Genomic DNA, 15539 nt, shown 5'->3' with positions numbered 1-15539 from the left:
TGAAATGCTGTAAATAAAATTAATCATTATTAAAATATTATCATAAATAATAAACAAAAACATCAGTAACACAAAAAACTTGACTGTCAAATTGGGTTTGGGGATCAAAACTTGACACCTTTAAGGTATCAGCCTAAATAACGCAGAAACAAGTCGGAGTGGAACTTCTCCTTCACGAGATGAGCATCCCTTTGGTACCCAGGTCAAAAAAATACTATTTGAATGGTTTTGCTCACGTCTAATCAATGAAAGCGTTCCTTAATTTAGTGCTTATGGCGTTTGGTGGCATTTTACACAACTTAGTGCTTCCATTAACATGAAGGGTATCAAATGAAGTAGGAAGAAGGTATCAAATAAAGCACTCTGTTGGTATCTGTATAACTTTATAAGAACTGTAGTGGTATCATAACTTTTTAAATTATATCCTACCTGACTTATGCAAAAACTCAGAAATTAAATACACAATATTCAATGATCAAACTACATAATTTGCAAATATCGACACACGTGTGATGAACCAATATCAGTCGATAATTCCAGCCTGTTCTTATATTAGTCAAACTATTCTCCCCACCACACACGTCGTTTCTGATCTGAAATCACGACACTTCATTAGATATCTGACTTTCTCAGCTTGTGTTTTATTATCTGCCTCGCTGGGGGATAATTAACATCAGCTACCAGCCTCACGCTGCTTGGTTTTATCATTTCTTCTCTAATTATGCAGAAAATTTGCTCTCAGTCCTCCCTCCGATGGGGCAGATGAACTTTGTACAGCTCATGTTACCGACATGGTAGTTATCTTTAAACAAGCCACAATAATGATTCTGTGCTCTGTGTTAACAAGCCTCGTGTTTCCTCCTCCTTCACCCACACCACTGCATCGTGACATTTCAGGAAATGGCAAAGTGGGTGTAGAGACGAGCTAAATCCAAATGTGTAGTGTGGTCTGGAACATGTACAATGATCTTCTCCTCAATCAGGTGTCACTGATGTCCATGAACAAGTAGGGAAAGGCTTGAAGCTCAGAATTTAGCAAGGATTTTCTGTTTGGTAGAAGACACTCACTTACAAAAGAAAACATATTATTTTCTTACAACTTAAAGTATTTAATAGATACTTCATTATCACAGTTACTGAGCCTTGTTTCTGCTCTACAATTTGAAGATGAGCTTCTTTGCCTTCTTATCAAACATAAAATCCATCAAATCCATTTTAATTCAGCTTTTAACAGCTGTAGCTAAATTAAAAAATGCCATAAACCTGGAATCAGATCTGAAACAGGACACATTATCAAGACTACAGCTGCAACACTAATTAGCTGATCAATATAAAATTAATTTCCACCATTTTTAAAGTAATTTCATAAGCAATACTGGCAAAAAGTTCACTGGTTCCAGCTGCATAAATGTGGAAATTCACTGGTTTTCTCACTCTTCTATAATAGAAAACTGAATATCTGGGTCTCTGAGAAAATAACTGGTAGTTTAATCAGTTAGGGCAATAATCATAATATAAAATGGTTGCCGCCCTAACAGGAACCAACTCCTACCTACACACGTAGCCTCCATAGCTTTGCACTACACTAAATGTAACCACTGCAGACATTCAGACTATGGCAGCCATTAAGGTACCATGTGGAAGCAACAAGAGCTGTGATTGGTCGGCTTGAGCGTAAGAGGAGTTAAAGAAAGACTGAGTGTAACACATATGTAACAAAACTTTTCTTACTTCACAACATCTGCACACTGCAATTGTATAATTAAAGCAATATAGAATGTACAATATTCATCTATAAAAATAGACACTGAACCGTCAGTTCCTATGGCAACATAATCTAAAGTGGGATCATCACACACCATGTATGCTTTCACCTTTGGCTTTTTAAACAGAGTTCTAGCTGCAGTTTCTCAAACAGCCACAGAGCAACAGAAATCCTGAACTCTTTTGTCTTATTTCTACTGCAAACAAACAGAACTCTGGCTTGTGATCAAACAAACACGATTGACGTCTTTTTGTCCGAGCTTCGTGGTCTGGTTTTGTGGTTTCTTTATTACCCGCTCTGTTATGTCAGGACTCTGGTCATGAATGTTACCGAGCATTCTTTGAAGCAATTCACCGGCTGCTGCTGCCCCACCCACAGCAAAGACTCACCAGCTCACCACAGGGCGTGTTAAAGGATCAGAAGATTAGCAGGTGATTCCTTTCAGTGAAGCACAAATGAATCTGACCCTCCCAACACATGCACGCGCACACACACACACACACACACACACACACACACACACACACACACACACACACACACACACACACACACACAGAAGGAAGCAAACGCACACAAAATATGCCTGAGATAAACTATTAACAACAGTTTCAATACACATGCATTTGCTCCATTGGAGTTGGCTGCTGAAAAATCCTGTCTTCTTTGATTGTAACTTTATTTTTCAATAGTAAAATAATCTTTTTCAGAAGAAATCGTTCTCCTTAATAACTACACCTGAAGGGATCTGTACTTTTATTTCATGTTCTTAACTAAGGTTTTTAGGCCTAGTGTTAGTAGGATTGTTTTTAACAGGAAGTTTTCAGTAACAAATAGATAGTTTTTTAACATATTGTTCTTTTCTGCTGCACTGCTGTGAGCTAGATAACAGTATTCCATCATTTTACTGTGTGCAGATACATAAGAAAAATTACCAAAAAAACTGAATCTTGAATCTTTGCCAAAAATGTTTTATTACTTATTTGTATTCTTAAAAAAAGTTATATCAGCCTCTTTTTGTCATTCTCAACCAATAATTCTCAATATCGATATCAACCTCAAAGATCACACGTCTCTTTCCTCTCAGGCCGGAACTTCATTTTTGATGATTTCAGCAAAGCTGTGGAATTTGCTGAAGTGCTGATGTTATACAAACGCGCAGTAATACAGTTTAAAGATTGACAAGAGTCATCCTCCTAAAGGCGAAGTCTAACACCTATTAAATGTGTCGTGAGCGGCTAAGAAGTTGTAAATTACACAAAGAGTCCCATATCCTCATCCTCTGCAGCGTATTAGGATTCTGACTTTGAATAAACTCATGAGGCGTTAAATAAATAAAGTATTATCAAGTAATATTATCTGTAACAATTAGGGCTGGATATTGTTAAGATGTTGTTGAAATTGTTTTAAAATTTGACATAATCCTTCCCCATATTATGCATTTATTTTCATCAGACACCACAGGCACAAAGTATAGCCATACTTTTAAACGTTTTGGCGGCATCGCGGCACGCTGAAATGACAAACACACCACGCTCAACTTCAACATACCACATACTGTATAGGCTGTAGGTGTTGCAGCAGTGGGCCAATCACATGGCAGAACTGAGTCATTTCAGTCAATACCAGAAAAGGTATCCAGTACCGATACCCAGTCCTGGTAACAATAGCGCCTTTTACACTGCCAGATTTTCTGAGAATGTTGGGCCATTTTGCAGGCAAGCTGCGAGTGTTTAGACACACAGAGCCAGATTGGCGAGCTGATCCGTGGAGCCCAATTTTCTGCCTCATAGGTTAGACATATTGGCGGAACCCTTTTTAGTTTAAAAAGTACGAAGCGCACTTCCACCACTAAAGGGGCTGTTGATGACTTGTGGGAGGAGCTGTTGATGACGCCGCACGTGCGAGCCACTGGTGGTGGATAAACAGGAAACAGCTGATAGCAGGAATTAGAGAGCAGCTAGTAGCAAGAGGGAAACGCAAACCTGACAGACACTGTAAAGATGAGCACCTGGGGAGACAAGGAATTGTGCGCCCTCCTTGACCTCGCAAATGAAGAGGCCATTAACCATCAGATGACGGGGACAGTGAAGAACGGGCCGACTTACATCTGACTACCACCGCCTGACGGCTTCCCTCCCACGTCACTGGTTACGTCAAACGCTGAGCTACATGTTTTGTTACTTGCTCACGCCCCTCATTGCCCCAAAAAAGGCATATTCTGTATAAACAAAAGTAGGTAGGTGGCATTTTGCTGCACTCCCCGATTTTGTTTTTATACTGCCAATGCTGAAAGAAGACCGATTGGGCTTTCCTGCAAATTTGCACAAAGATTGGGTGTAAATACACCCAAGAAGCATTCCTCTGACTGACTCATTCTAGCCAAAAAGAAAAAAAGGTGTGAATGCACCTGTCTCTCCAAGACACGTGTAATCTTTACTCCTCCCACTTGTAACTATGTCAGTAAGTCATGTGTGCCAATGGTGGATGTTGCCATTCACAAGGTCTGTCCTGTCTGTCTTCTGTGATAATGCTTAAGTTACACTAAAACTACACTGTGTGGGTGAGGGACCAGCTTGAGAAGTATTGAGCTTGTGAAGTCAATAAAACTTTGGTCTCGCCCCTAGTCCGTCCATGTTTGTGCTGATTAACTGTTAACTGTAAGCTTGCTAGCAAAGCTGTTGAAAACATGCTTAAGGTGCATCACCAACACCCTCCAGACTGGAGGAGAGCCGACCCTTAGCTGTAAGACTCCCAGTAAAACCAAACATTTGTGATGTGGCCTTGTATGTGGTTAAGTGTGCACAGAAGTGTATTTTATTTGGATTGAAGACACATTAAATGACAAGAGGTTGGATAGTTGGGTCAATTCAAGCCAAGTCTCCTGCCTTTCTCTTCCAGAAATACTGTGGTGGCTCATGAGTTCTGAAAGTTAAAAGGTTTGTTTCCTGTCCTGACTACACTGATAGTCTCTGTGTCTCTTCTTTTCTCATGGTCTTGGCAATCTGTCCTCTATGTGGTCACTTCCTCACAGCAGATTATTTAACAGGCCTGTGGGTTGGGGACATTACACAGACAGCCTTAAGAGAAAGACAGGAAGTGTCGGGCTTTTTGGCGTCGTCTCCTCTGAGACACGGAGACACCGGAGAGACACAACGAAGATCAAAAGGACCAACTTATTTGGCCAGCAGCATCTTGGGGAAACTACACACACATTGTGTTTGCATGCAGCAAAGAATATCAACCTGAAAACTGGTTTCTCCTGAACATGTCCAGTGTGGAAGACGTGCACTTACGTAACAAATCTCATAGCAACTAAGTATGGAGGTCCAGTGGAGAGCTGGCTGTGCACAAACTGCTAAATATAACAAGCAGGAAACAAACGGGAGATATCTGAAGGAAGAGACTGCTGTGATGTGACGGTTCTAATATTAGAAACGTTCTGAGGAAAAGTGGATTCAAGGTGCACGTTGCGACTGGAAGCTCATTTATCACCGAACAACCACAACCCACAAAGTATATACCAGAAACAACACTGTGTCCATCTCTGTCAATGAGTTTTATAGCTGCACTTTAACTCAAAATGCGTTCTGTACATTATTTATTAGCTTAGAAAAACTGAACCCATCACTCATGGAAATCAAATCAAGTGATGAGAGGGATTAAACTACTTGATACAACATCAGTGCCAAGGGAAATACATATATATCTGTATTATCAAGTATCAAAATCAAGGACTAAAAGTTGGTGTCAAATGTTGGTGTCAGATTCTTCTTTTTTTTTCATTTTCTTAGCTCAAATATTTCCTGATCTGAGTTAAGAGCCTTTCTAAAACCGCTGCACTGAGAAGTTTAGCAAAAAAAAGGGTTAAAACATGCCATCACTGAACTCCTCAGACTAAAGTATTATAGTGTTGTTTTGGCTTCAGTAACTAAACCAGTATTGGCATCGCTATTGAAAAGTGCCTGTCCTCCTGACCTACTTCATTTCTCTCTACTCTTGAGCTGAAACTATGAATTCATTATTTTCTTAGTCAATCATTTCACTATGTTTTAAGCAAAAATGCCAAACATTTAATGGTTCCAGTCAGCAGCATAACATCATTGCAATTGGCCCCAGTACATATATTCTTTCTTCCGCCCACGCCTCGCCCCAAGCACTTGTACCAAACACGCATGGACACACACAGTCAGGTGTTACATTGTGCCAGAGCTGTCTGGAACTCAGCTCCAGCACAAAGAATCTACTTAGAGCAGCCTAGATAAAATCTAAATTACAATTTTCACAAGGGGCTGGTGGCCAGCAGCAGCACTGTGTCTAACCTGTGTAACAGCAGCAACAGAATGTTTGCTGATCCTGCAGAGGGTCGGGGCGGTCCGGGATCAGATCACCCCTGGGATTCGTGCTGGCTGAATTGCTATAGCAGCAGTCCGTGAGCTGCCGCCCACTCTCCTAGGCTCCTAGTAAGGCTAATATGCACCGCCACTGAACAGCTTGCTTCAAAACAGCCACCCTTTTATTAAACGCAAATTCATCTCTCCCACCCTGCAAACCAGCTTTCAATTAGCCCCAAAGACAGCAGCTGAAGCACCACATCTATCAAGGCTCATCTAACAGTCTGCCCTGGACTCACACCACCACAGCCTTCCTACATGGCCCCTGACAGCTTCTGGGCCCCACGGCACTGCACTTCTTGCATTGTCAATATTTACACCATTGGTTCCAGCTTCTTAAACATCAGGATTTCCTGCTTTTGTTGTCATATATTATAGCAAACTAAACATGTTTGGGCGCTGAGAAACTGTGCTAGGTGTTTTTTTCAGTATTTTCTGATATTTCTGAGACCAATACTCCACTTTTTAGGCAATAATCTAATTCTTATAAATGTTTTATTATCAGATTAGCTAGTAAATGTTCACAGTTTCAAGTATTATACTCAACTGTAAAACCAATCAACACTTGCAGCTATAGTGTGTACTTTAAATATAAATGAAGAGGCATTTAACAACAGCACTTTGAAGAAAAATCCCAAACTTTCCAAACCAGCAATATTTAAAGAAAGCAGCAGTTAGAAGAAGAAAAGTTCAGAGCTGTAAAACCCTGGCAGCCACTAAAAACAACTATTCCCGTGTCATTTGAATATTTAAGAGAAGAGCCGGATTAACTTGGGTCAAAGTCCTCTTGGAGCAAAGCCACAGACACTAATGAGCAATGTGACAAACCAGGGCAAAGAAACATCTCAGAGGAGGGAATAATATATTTTAAAAGTATACACACAGTCTTCATGTTTGAGTCAACAGTGGTAATCTCTTTGGGCTAATAGCTCTAGGCAAAGGAGGGACTGTCTCAGCTTTTTTACGTTCCACCGCTCTCATCGTCGTCTTTTTAATCTAAAACATATTCAGACGTTTCAAAACACAAGAACAAACCGAGCCTCCTCCCAACATATTACCCAGAATTCAACATCTGTGACACCACAGCAGTAAAGGCCTCGCTCCGTATCAGGAGGCCTTGGGTTTCAAAGGTCACCAACACATGTGAGTCTGCCAGAATCAACGGACGAATGGCAGCCCTCTCTCTGGTTGCTACGGCTACAGCCCTGCGCCACCATAATGATGGGTTGGGTTCATTTGCATGTTGACATGACGTGACTCGGTGATTCAGTCACAAGTGAAGCCAAACACACTAGAGGGAAAAGTGTGAGAAAATACAGGTCTGCTCTTGAAAGACAAAAGCTAGTGATTAAGGTGGCAGACAAGACGATGAAACGTCTGCTGCTAAAAATAAACTCCAAGCCTGAAGATTAAAAATAGTTACACCTCCTGACACACAAGTACATAGTTGTACTATTTAATCAGACTCAAAAATTCAACGTTTTGGTAAAATATCAGCAAGAAAACATACAAACAAACAAGAATAATACTTCAACTGATCAGTGTTTGGACACTTTGTACTTCTCGCCACCAGCTGCCTGTAATGCTGAAGCTTAATGTACTCTCACTGTAGGTTTCTGTGGAATTTAGAGTGAGCTAAATGTACTTGCAATGCGGAGATTAGAGACTGTTGCTTTGTGGCCTGCTTTTTAAGCCATGTGGTGGTTGACGGGGGTCTAAAAGAAAACACCCTTTGGAAGACAACTTGCACAACTTTAAACCTTATTAGCAAATAGTTCAAATCTAGAAGCGTAGAGGTGAGCCAGAGGTAAAAGCTCAGTCTCATTAAAGGTGTACAGTCTGTCTGATTAGGTGTCATTGAGCAAGACACTGATACCCTAAATGCTCACTTACTGTGAGCTGCTGTGGAGGTTAAATGCCTCAATGTAAACAGATAGTAGCTTAGAGCAGTTTCCGAGTCGAAAGAGTCTTGGGGGAAAAAGGGTACTGCTAACCTGCAACTTGTCTCGCCACTTTCAAACTGAAAAAGTTACAGTTACAAGAACAAGTATCACTAGGTCATCATTGACATGAGTGAATACAGCATCAATCAGTGGCCAGGTGAGTTTATTTACCACTACCTAGAGACTAGAAACACAGGATTTCATCTGTGCATCCATTTGTGGTAAGGAAAGACTAAATAATGTCATCTTAAATGCCACTTGAATTCCTCTTTTCCCAGAGGAATAAAGTTTGGTTTGTCATTTGGACTGAGAGGTAATCTGACCCAGCTACAGGAAACAACCCCTAAAATGCAAGGGTTTATGGGTAGAAAGAGACAGATGTTGACACGTGATAGCCTGCAGGTTGAAAAAGCTTGTGTTACAAAGCAGACGGAGGATAAAGATGGTGTAATCTGAATCGTCAGACAGGCTGAAGAACATTTCTTGATTTCTTAATGAACATTAAATGAAAGTGAAGCTCACTACCATTGACAAACTTAATTAGGTACAGTCAGATGGTTGAGAGGACTACTCTGTATGACTGAATGGTCTTTGATGCTTTTAGGTCTTTACAAATAGATGCTGTTTTGAATGAAGGGTTTGTTTTGTACATAGAGAACAAAATAACGCACAATGGCTATGGTTTAACCAGACTGACAACTGAAAGGGCAGAAAGAGACAAAGATCCCTCTGAGAAAGAGTTCAATAAGAAGAGAAGAAATCAGCAGTCATTAGTAAAAGAGACTGGAAGAAGTGCAGATTTAAATAGGAACAGGTTCCTGATTCAGTGTCAGCTGTCAAGTGCAAAATAATGCCTATAGCAAGCTGGAATTAAAAGGCAACTTGTTGCTTTAGTAACGCTATTCCTCAAACTTCACAACAGAAACACAATGTTAGTTTCTGGATTTGCACAGTTGAAATATCAGGTAAACATGCTGTGGACTGACAAATCACAGGTAGACTGAGTCGACTGCAGACAGCCCAAAGAAAAATGTACAGACACAATATTTAGAGCCCAGCTGCACTGTTATGGTTCAATAATGATCAGGGTATATTTAAGCTTTTCTGTACTGGAAAAGAAATTCAAAATCCAAGTTCCTACAATGTTGTCCCGCAACACAGTGGGGACATCGACTAAATGGAGTTTTGAATCGTGTAATTCTTCCTCTTTTGGGGACAGAGCTCTTTTAAATGTAAAAATACATTTGGTATTGAAATTATATTGTGTTTACCTCTGTTAAAAGAGACACAATCGAAGGAAAGAAGAAAACCATCAATATAACAGCTGATTCCAAACTTTTAAATGGTAGTGCATTTTCCTGTGAAGTTAATGTAGGGCTGGGCAATATATCGATATGATATAGATATCATGATACCAGACTAGATAGATTTTGGATATTGTAATATTGTGTTATCTTTTCCTGGTTTTAAAGGCTGCGTTACAGTAAAGTGATGTAATTTTCAGACTGTTCTAGCTGTGCTATTATTTGCCTTTACCCACGTGGTCATTATATCCACATTACTGATAATTATTTATCAAAAATCTCACTTTGTAAATATTAGGTGAAAGCACCAATGGTCAACCCTACAATATTGATGCAATATCAATACCTAGGTATTTGTAATATCTGATGCATTCCATATCGCCCAGCCCTAAGTTAGAGTAACAGAGACTGGATTGAGTTCTGTTTCCACTCTCAGAGAAAGAAAACTCTCAACTGATCTACTTTTGAGTCCACGTGATTTCTGTTTACAAGGGTTCACTTATAATCCAGCAGTGCGTGTGCGTGTGTGTGTGTGTGTGTGTGTGTGTGTGTGTGTGTGTAAACCAAAACACAACAACAAAGTCAACTCCATCCAGGATGTTGCAGCTCCCCCAGAGAACCAGAAAACACCCCGGAGCGAGGCGGCCGGGCTCGCAGACGGTGTGTAAGTCGACACTCTTCATCCTCATCAACGAGAGACTGCGGCCTGCTCAGTGTGGCATGACTAATTCAGCTCACATTCCCCTAATTACAAAGGCTGACGAGGGGGGAGGTCCCAACCTCCCCCTTAACCACCTCCATTAATATCATCAGAAACAAGATATGTATGAACCCTCCTGCTCCATCATCGCCACAGAGGAGAAAGTAAGCGTTACCCTGTGCTGCGGGGCAGTTAGCATTTGTTCAGCTCAGCCTCGTTCAATCTCTGAACCCACATCTCACATTCTGTCTCCAATAAAAACAGGTCTGCTGTTAGCCGTTGGAGAAACAACAGAGCCAATCTGGGCCTTTGTGAGTGGGACTTAAGTTAGTGATGTAACAGGGATGTGTTAAACACAGTAACGGTCGACAGTTTAATCAATGCTCTGAATGACCGGCAGGCAGAGTGTGTAAAGGCAAACTTTCCGACTGAAATCTCTTTACTTTAATGGAACAGTTGCAATTAGTCACTCACAGAGGTGAAGCAAATCAGTGCTGAGCCTTTACACTGGGATCAACTTTGGCATACTTTGAGAAGAAATTAGCCCTACAGTATGAGCCCCCTTCAAAATAAAAGAATTCTTTTTGAAACATCATTTTCCTCTCAGGCTTCCATATCTTCTCTATGGACTTCCTCCATGCCAGATTTTATGTGTTTTATGTGAGAGCACCCAGGGGAGTGTTCTGAGTATATGGGCACATTTTCTGTTTCAGAACTGAGAACACCACAGTACAATAAAGCTCATTTAGGAATAAAAAAAAGAAAAAAGCTTTCTGTGGGTCCACAAAATCAGTCTCCCATTCATTGTCTTTGGAGCAGCTCCAGACTTTATACCCTATGACATCACAAGTTTGAGACTTACTTCTCTGGTTCCTGGCTTCGAAAAGGAGTGACTCATGTTCACAAATATTGAATGAACTTTCCCAGGCATGACATATTGGAAACTTAAGGTAAATGTTCATATTGTCAATTCTGGGCTGAGGTTTTTGAAACGTTTCCTACAAGTCACAAGTTCATAGACCCAGAACCAAGTTTGGCAAATGTCAGTGCGGCACATTGTGATTTGAATCTCCCTGGAGCAAAGGCTGTTGACCTATACTTTCTTGTTGCTTTTATCAAGATATCCCATTTGTATACAATATGAAATCCAGCAGCTCCTCCCCAGATGTCCCTCTCCCCTGCAACACTGTCCAGCTCCTCCTGGGGGACCCCAAGGTGTTCCTGCCCCGGGGTCTCCTACCAGTGGGACGTGCCTGGAACACCTCTAAAGGTGCTAACACACCAAAGCGACACCAAAGAACTAGCAGCGACGAAAGCCAACTGTTGCGCCACCTACATCGCCTCGCGTCGCCCTGTGTGAGTTGCATTTGAACACACTACAAAGACTACATCTGATGGCCAAGTAGCACGTACGTTCTGCACCTGCATGAGAGGAAATAATGCAAAAAGGGAAACCAGAAGTCCGAGGAATGCATGAGATAAACAAAGTAGCGGAGTGAGAGAGTGGTATATCCTGTCAGTTGATGGGAAGAGCCAATCAGAGTGATCTCTCTCACCAACAAGCTCCGCCGGCTATCCAACATGCTCAATTGGCCGAAAAGCCACCGACGCCGAAGTGCCGACAGTGCGGGACACACCGCAAAAACTAGGGCGACAGACACTCACCAACAGCCCGACTTTGACCGATGGCCAACCGTCGGCATAGTGTGTCAGGGCCTTAAAGGGAGGCGCCCAGGAGGCATCCTGATCAGATGCCCGAACCACCTCAACTGACCCCTTTCTACGCGAAGGAGCAGCGGCTCTACTCCGAGCTCCCTCTGGATATCCAAGCTCCTTACCCTGTCTCTAAATCTGAGCCCAGCCACCCCATTATAACATGTTTAATATAAATGTATTATCAGTGTAAGTCTCAGCCTCAAATATCAGTCAGGCTGTAGTAAAAATATGTCTTAAAGATACTTTTTGTCCAGTTAGCAACCAAGCTAGTTAGCTTTAACTCCATTTAGCTGCAGTTTTTTGTTTTGCATCACTGAACAAGTTCTGTATAACCTGTCACATTCCTGTATATCTCATATGTATACTCCGTATGTCCTGTTTGTATGACAAAAGATATCCCTGATGATACGCTAACTTCCACAAAGAATAAATCACATTCCCTAACTCCAACACCCAGAACACACATCCACGATATTCCAGGAAATCCTTCACTAGTTTTCCCGACAGTTTTACTCTTTCCCTCTCCGACACCCAGCTGCTTCCTCCTCAGAATTACTATGTGAAGAAAATACAACACAATACAACCATTTACAAAGAGCAAACAAACACCTACGCTACATGGAGGCATTCACACGCCTACTGCCATGTACTGTAGTTGTCTAACTTTCTGAATCCTCAGCTTTCTTATGTATACAAAGATATCTTAAATGGATGAGGATGCGAATAAACAGCTTATCCTGAATAAGACACTTGGACATGAGCCATTACCCAGGATGCCAAGCGCCTTTCAGAGTTCACATCTCTGCAGCCAAACAGCAAGCATGCTCAGACTTCTCTTACTAATTACTTTTACACCCAGTTTCAAGTCCTCGGGGCTGTAATATGCATAACACTGTGGCAGCATAGAGTACCATCCAGCTAATCCAATAATCGTGAAGTCATTCAGGATGATTTCCTGAAGAGGACTTTGATCCCTGAAGTTATTGAACCTCCCTGAACTCAGGAAGTGCAGTCTGATAGTAAGAACAGCAAGTAAGACCTCTTGTGTTGTTACATAATATAACTATATGTCAATACAGCCATAAAATAAGGATGCTGTGAGGAGAGAGCAAAAGTCAAAGTCCCGTCAGAAGTCAGGAGTTTGCTGCTGGAGAGACCTCCACCTTAACCAATGCATGTTGGATGGACACGAGTAAAACTATAGCATGCATAGCACGACTGGATATGTTTTTATGTATTAAAGAAACTCCAAACTGCATACATATCTATAGAGAAGTAACTGTGACACTGCGTGTAACTACATGTTGGAGGAAGCATAATGTACTTTTTGAGTTATTCAGACAGACTTTAAGCAGCTTTAGGAGAGTAAAATGACTATAATAGTAATTTCAAAGCAGCTTCGGCATAAAAACAAGCTCAGGACAAACACAATAAGCACTGAGAGTTCTTATGTAATCATGCAACACAGATAAAACCCCCAGCACTGAGTGAGCTTGTTCCCTGCATCCTGACTTCTGAGGATGCCACATTATCTTTTATCATCGCTCAGGCAATAATATCACAATGGCCAAACCCACCACCCTCAGCTTTTCTTTTTATGCAAAGCATGTCCATTGATTCTTCTTCCCAGGCTCAGCAGCAGCAGTGTGGGTGTGTGTGTGTGTGTGTGTGCGTGTGTGAAGGCCGCAGCCATGCTTATAATGTGAGATCTGACATATTGCTGCTGCTGCTGTACAACAACACAGCCTCCCATGTCATGTACGCACCACTGAATTCTCCTCGCAGCTGCCAAGCCCTGTCCCTTTTGAACTCCCCCTAATGTAATGAGGCTTGGGCTAAACGCTCGTTATGCTCGATATGTGCCCGGCTCTCGCTGTCTAGATACCGAGCCGAACCTCGTTCAAAAAACGTGAGAATTTGAAATCGCGTTCCCGATCAGCCACATAGATACGGTGCATACAATGAATCATCACTTTTCCTGGTTCGGGAGATACCTTTCTTTAATTCGGCGTGTACATGATCTACAAAGTGTCACCATTTTTCAAAACAACCAACTTTTACATATTGTTTGCCGGTCATTTCCACTATGTTCTTTCACGAGAAAACACCCGTCAGTAGCAATGGCAGCGTCGCTGAGTGCATTGAAAAAGTTAAAGCCCTACTAAATTATAAAGGATGCATGGTGGATTCTGTAATAGCCGTATGTTAAAGTATCTCCCACTTCTTCAAAATATGTATTGACTGATGTATTCTTATACACACACCTATCTTGTTCATCAAAAAAACTTAAAATTTAAAGTTGTTTGAAGGAAGTCTGGCTCCGACTCCAATCAACAAAGCTAGACAAATGCAAGCACGATTTATGTTTTTAAAAACATAAAAATGTCCCACTGCTCATTGCGGGAATGACACATAATCACGGTGGCTATTATAGCTGTTTAACTGAATCTCAGCCGAGTGAAGGATTTGTGTCAGAGCTCTCAGCTGTGTGTTGACGGTATTCCTCCCGGGAAAGCTACAATGAGTGTTGACAGCCTTCCCTGTGCTGCTGGCTGGCTGCTAGCACCGGGATGCAGCTAGCTAACATCACCGCCTTATTGCGATGAATTTACCCCACCGGTGCGTGCAAACGGCTGTCGGTGTTGCCTACCTCGTATGTGCGTGAACTCCGTGACTTATTTCGAGGAAATTAGGGAGCGTTTTTAAATCCCAGAGAGAAAGAAGGGAAGCGCAAGTCCCAACACAGCCGTGCCGGGTGTCTCTAGACGATAGATGTTCTCTCCGGCAGCCTGGGCCACACTCTCCCCGCCCCGCAGCCTCCGACTCCCGCAGCAATCCTGGGAAACTGGCCCCGTGACGTCACGAACTGGATAAATAGACTCCTCCAGAGTGAGTCTCCCTACAGGGGGCGCTGTCCAGCTCATAAAGGCCTTTATTTATGTTCTTGTTAATTATATATTTTATTTTTTATCAACAACAACTCAACAGTGGTAGAAAGTAACTAAGTAAATTAAGTTAAGTACTGTACTTAATACATTTGAAGTGCTTGTACTTTATTTGAGTCTTTTCTTTTCATACTTTCTTTTCATTATTCACATAAGTACGAGTACCACACTCCTGCGTTTAAAAATTTACTTAAGCACAAAAGTATAAGCATCAACGTGCATATAATGCAAAATGGTCCATGTCATTATACTGTGCATTACATTTCTGGTTTATAATTAGTGATGCATATAGGCCATGTGTTCATCACTTAATTGTTGCAGCTGCTGGGTAGCTTTTAATTTTTCCCTGGGCTTCAATACAGTCTTATCTTAGCTTATAATATATCAGACTTTATTTGATTATATTTTGCATTGGTGATCAGAATTTGCAAAGTAATTAGAAGCTAAAGTTGTTAGATAAATATAGTGCATTTAAAAAAAAAAAAAAGCAATATTACACTCAAGATCAAGCTGTTGTTGTTGAATATCAGCACAGCTAGGTCTTGGTCATTCAAGACAACAGCACAACCTCAAGTGTGATATTGCTTGATTTAAGATGTTACATTTTTCTTATTTTTAATACATTTTAGGGGTTTAATATTATTTTCCAAAATAAATCATCAGCAAAGTATATGAGGATGTGGAGCCTTTCCACTTTGACTTACTAATATGGCATTTGCCCATAGCTACAATCAGATAAACCAAATTAGATGTATTAGACAGAAGGTTGTCT

General features: G+C 41.3%; 1 protein-coding gene across 6 annotated transcripts in view; it reads right to left on the bottom strand.

Moving 5' to 3' along the window:
• The window catches only part of myo6a (myosin VIa), a 185631-nt gene extending 170973 nt beyond the window's left edge, over positions 1–14658 (bottom strand). For all 6 annotated transcript variants that reach the window (XM_049590924.1, XM_049590925.1, XM_049590926.1 and 3 more), the window contains exon 1: positions 14473–14658. The gene's annotated coding sequence lies outside the window, so the exon portion shown is untranslated. The remainder of the gene's footprint in view (positions 1–14472) is intronic.
• Positions 14659–15539: the final 881 nt, after the last annotated feature.

This window comes from Epinephelus fuscoguttatus, linkage group LG11 (genome assembly GCF_011397635.1).
Source record: "Epinephelus fuscoguttatus linkage group LG11, E.fuscoguttatus.final_Chr_v1".
In the NCBI taxonomy this organism is placed as follows: Eukaryota; Metazoa; Chordata; class Actinopteri; order Perciformes; family Serranidae; genus Epinephelus; species Epinephelus fuscoguttatus.
Note: the sequence above shows the minus strand (reverse complement) of the source record. Positions and strands in the feature narration are given on the sequence as shown.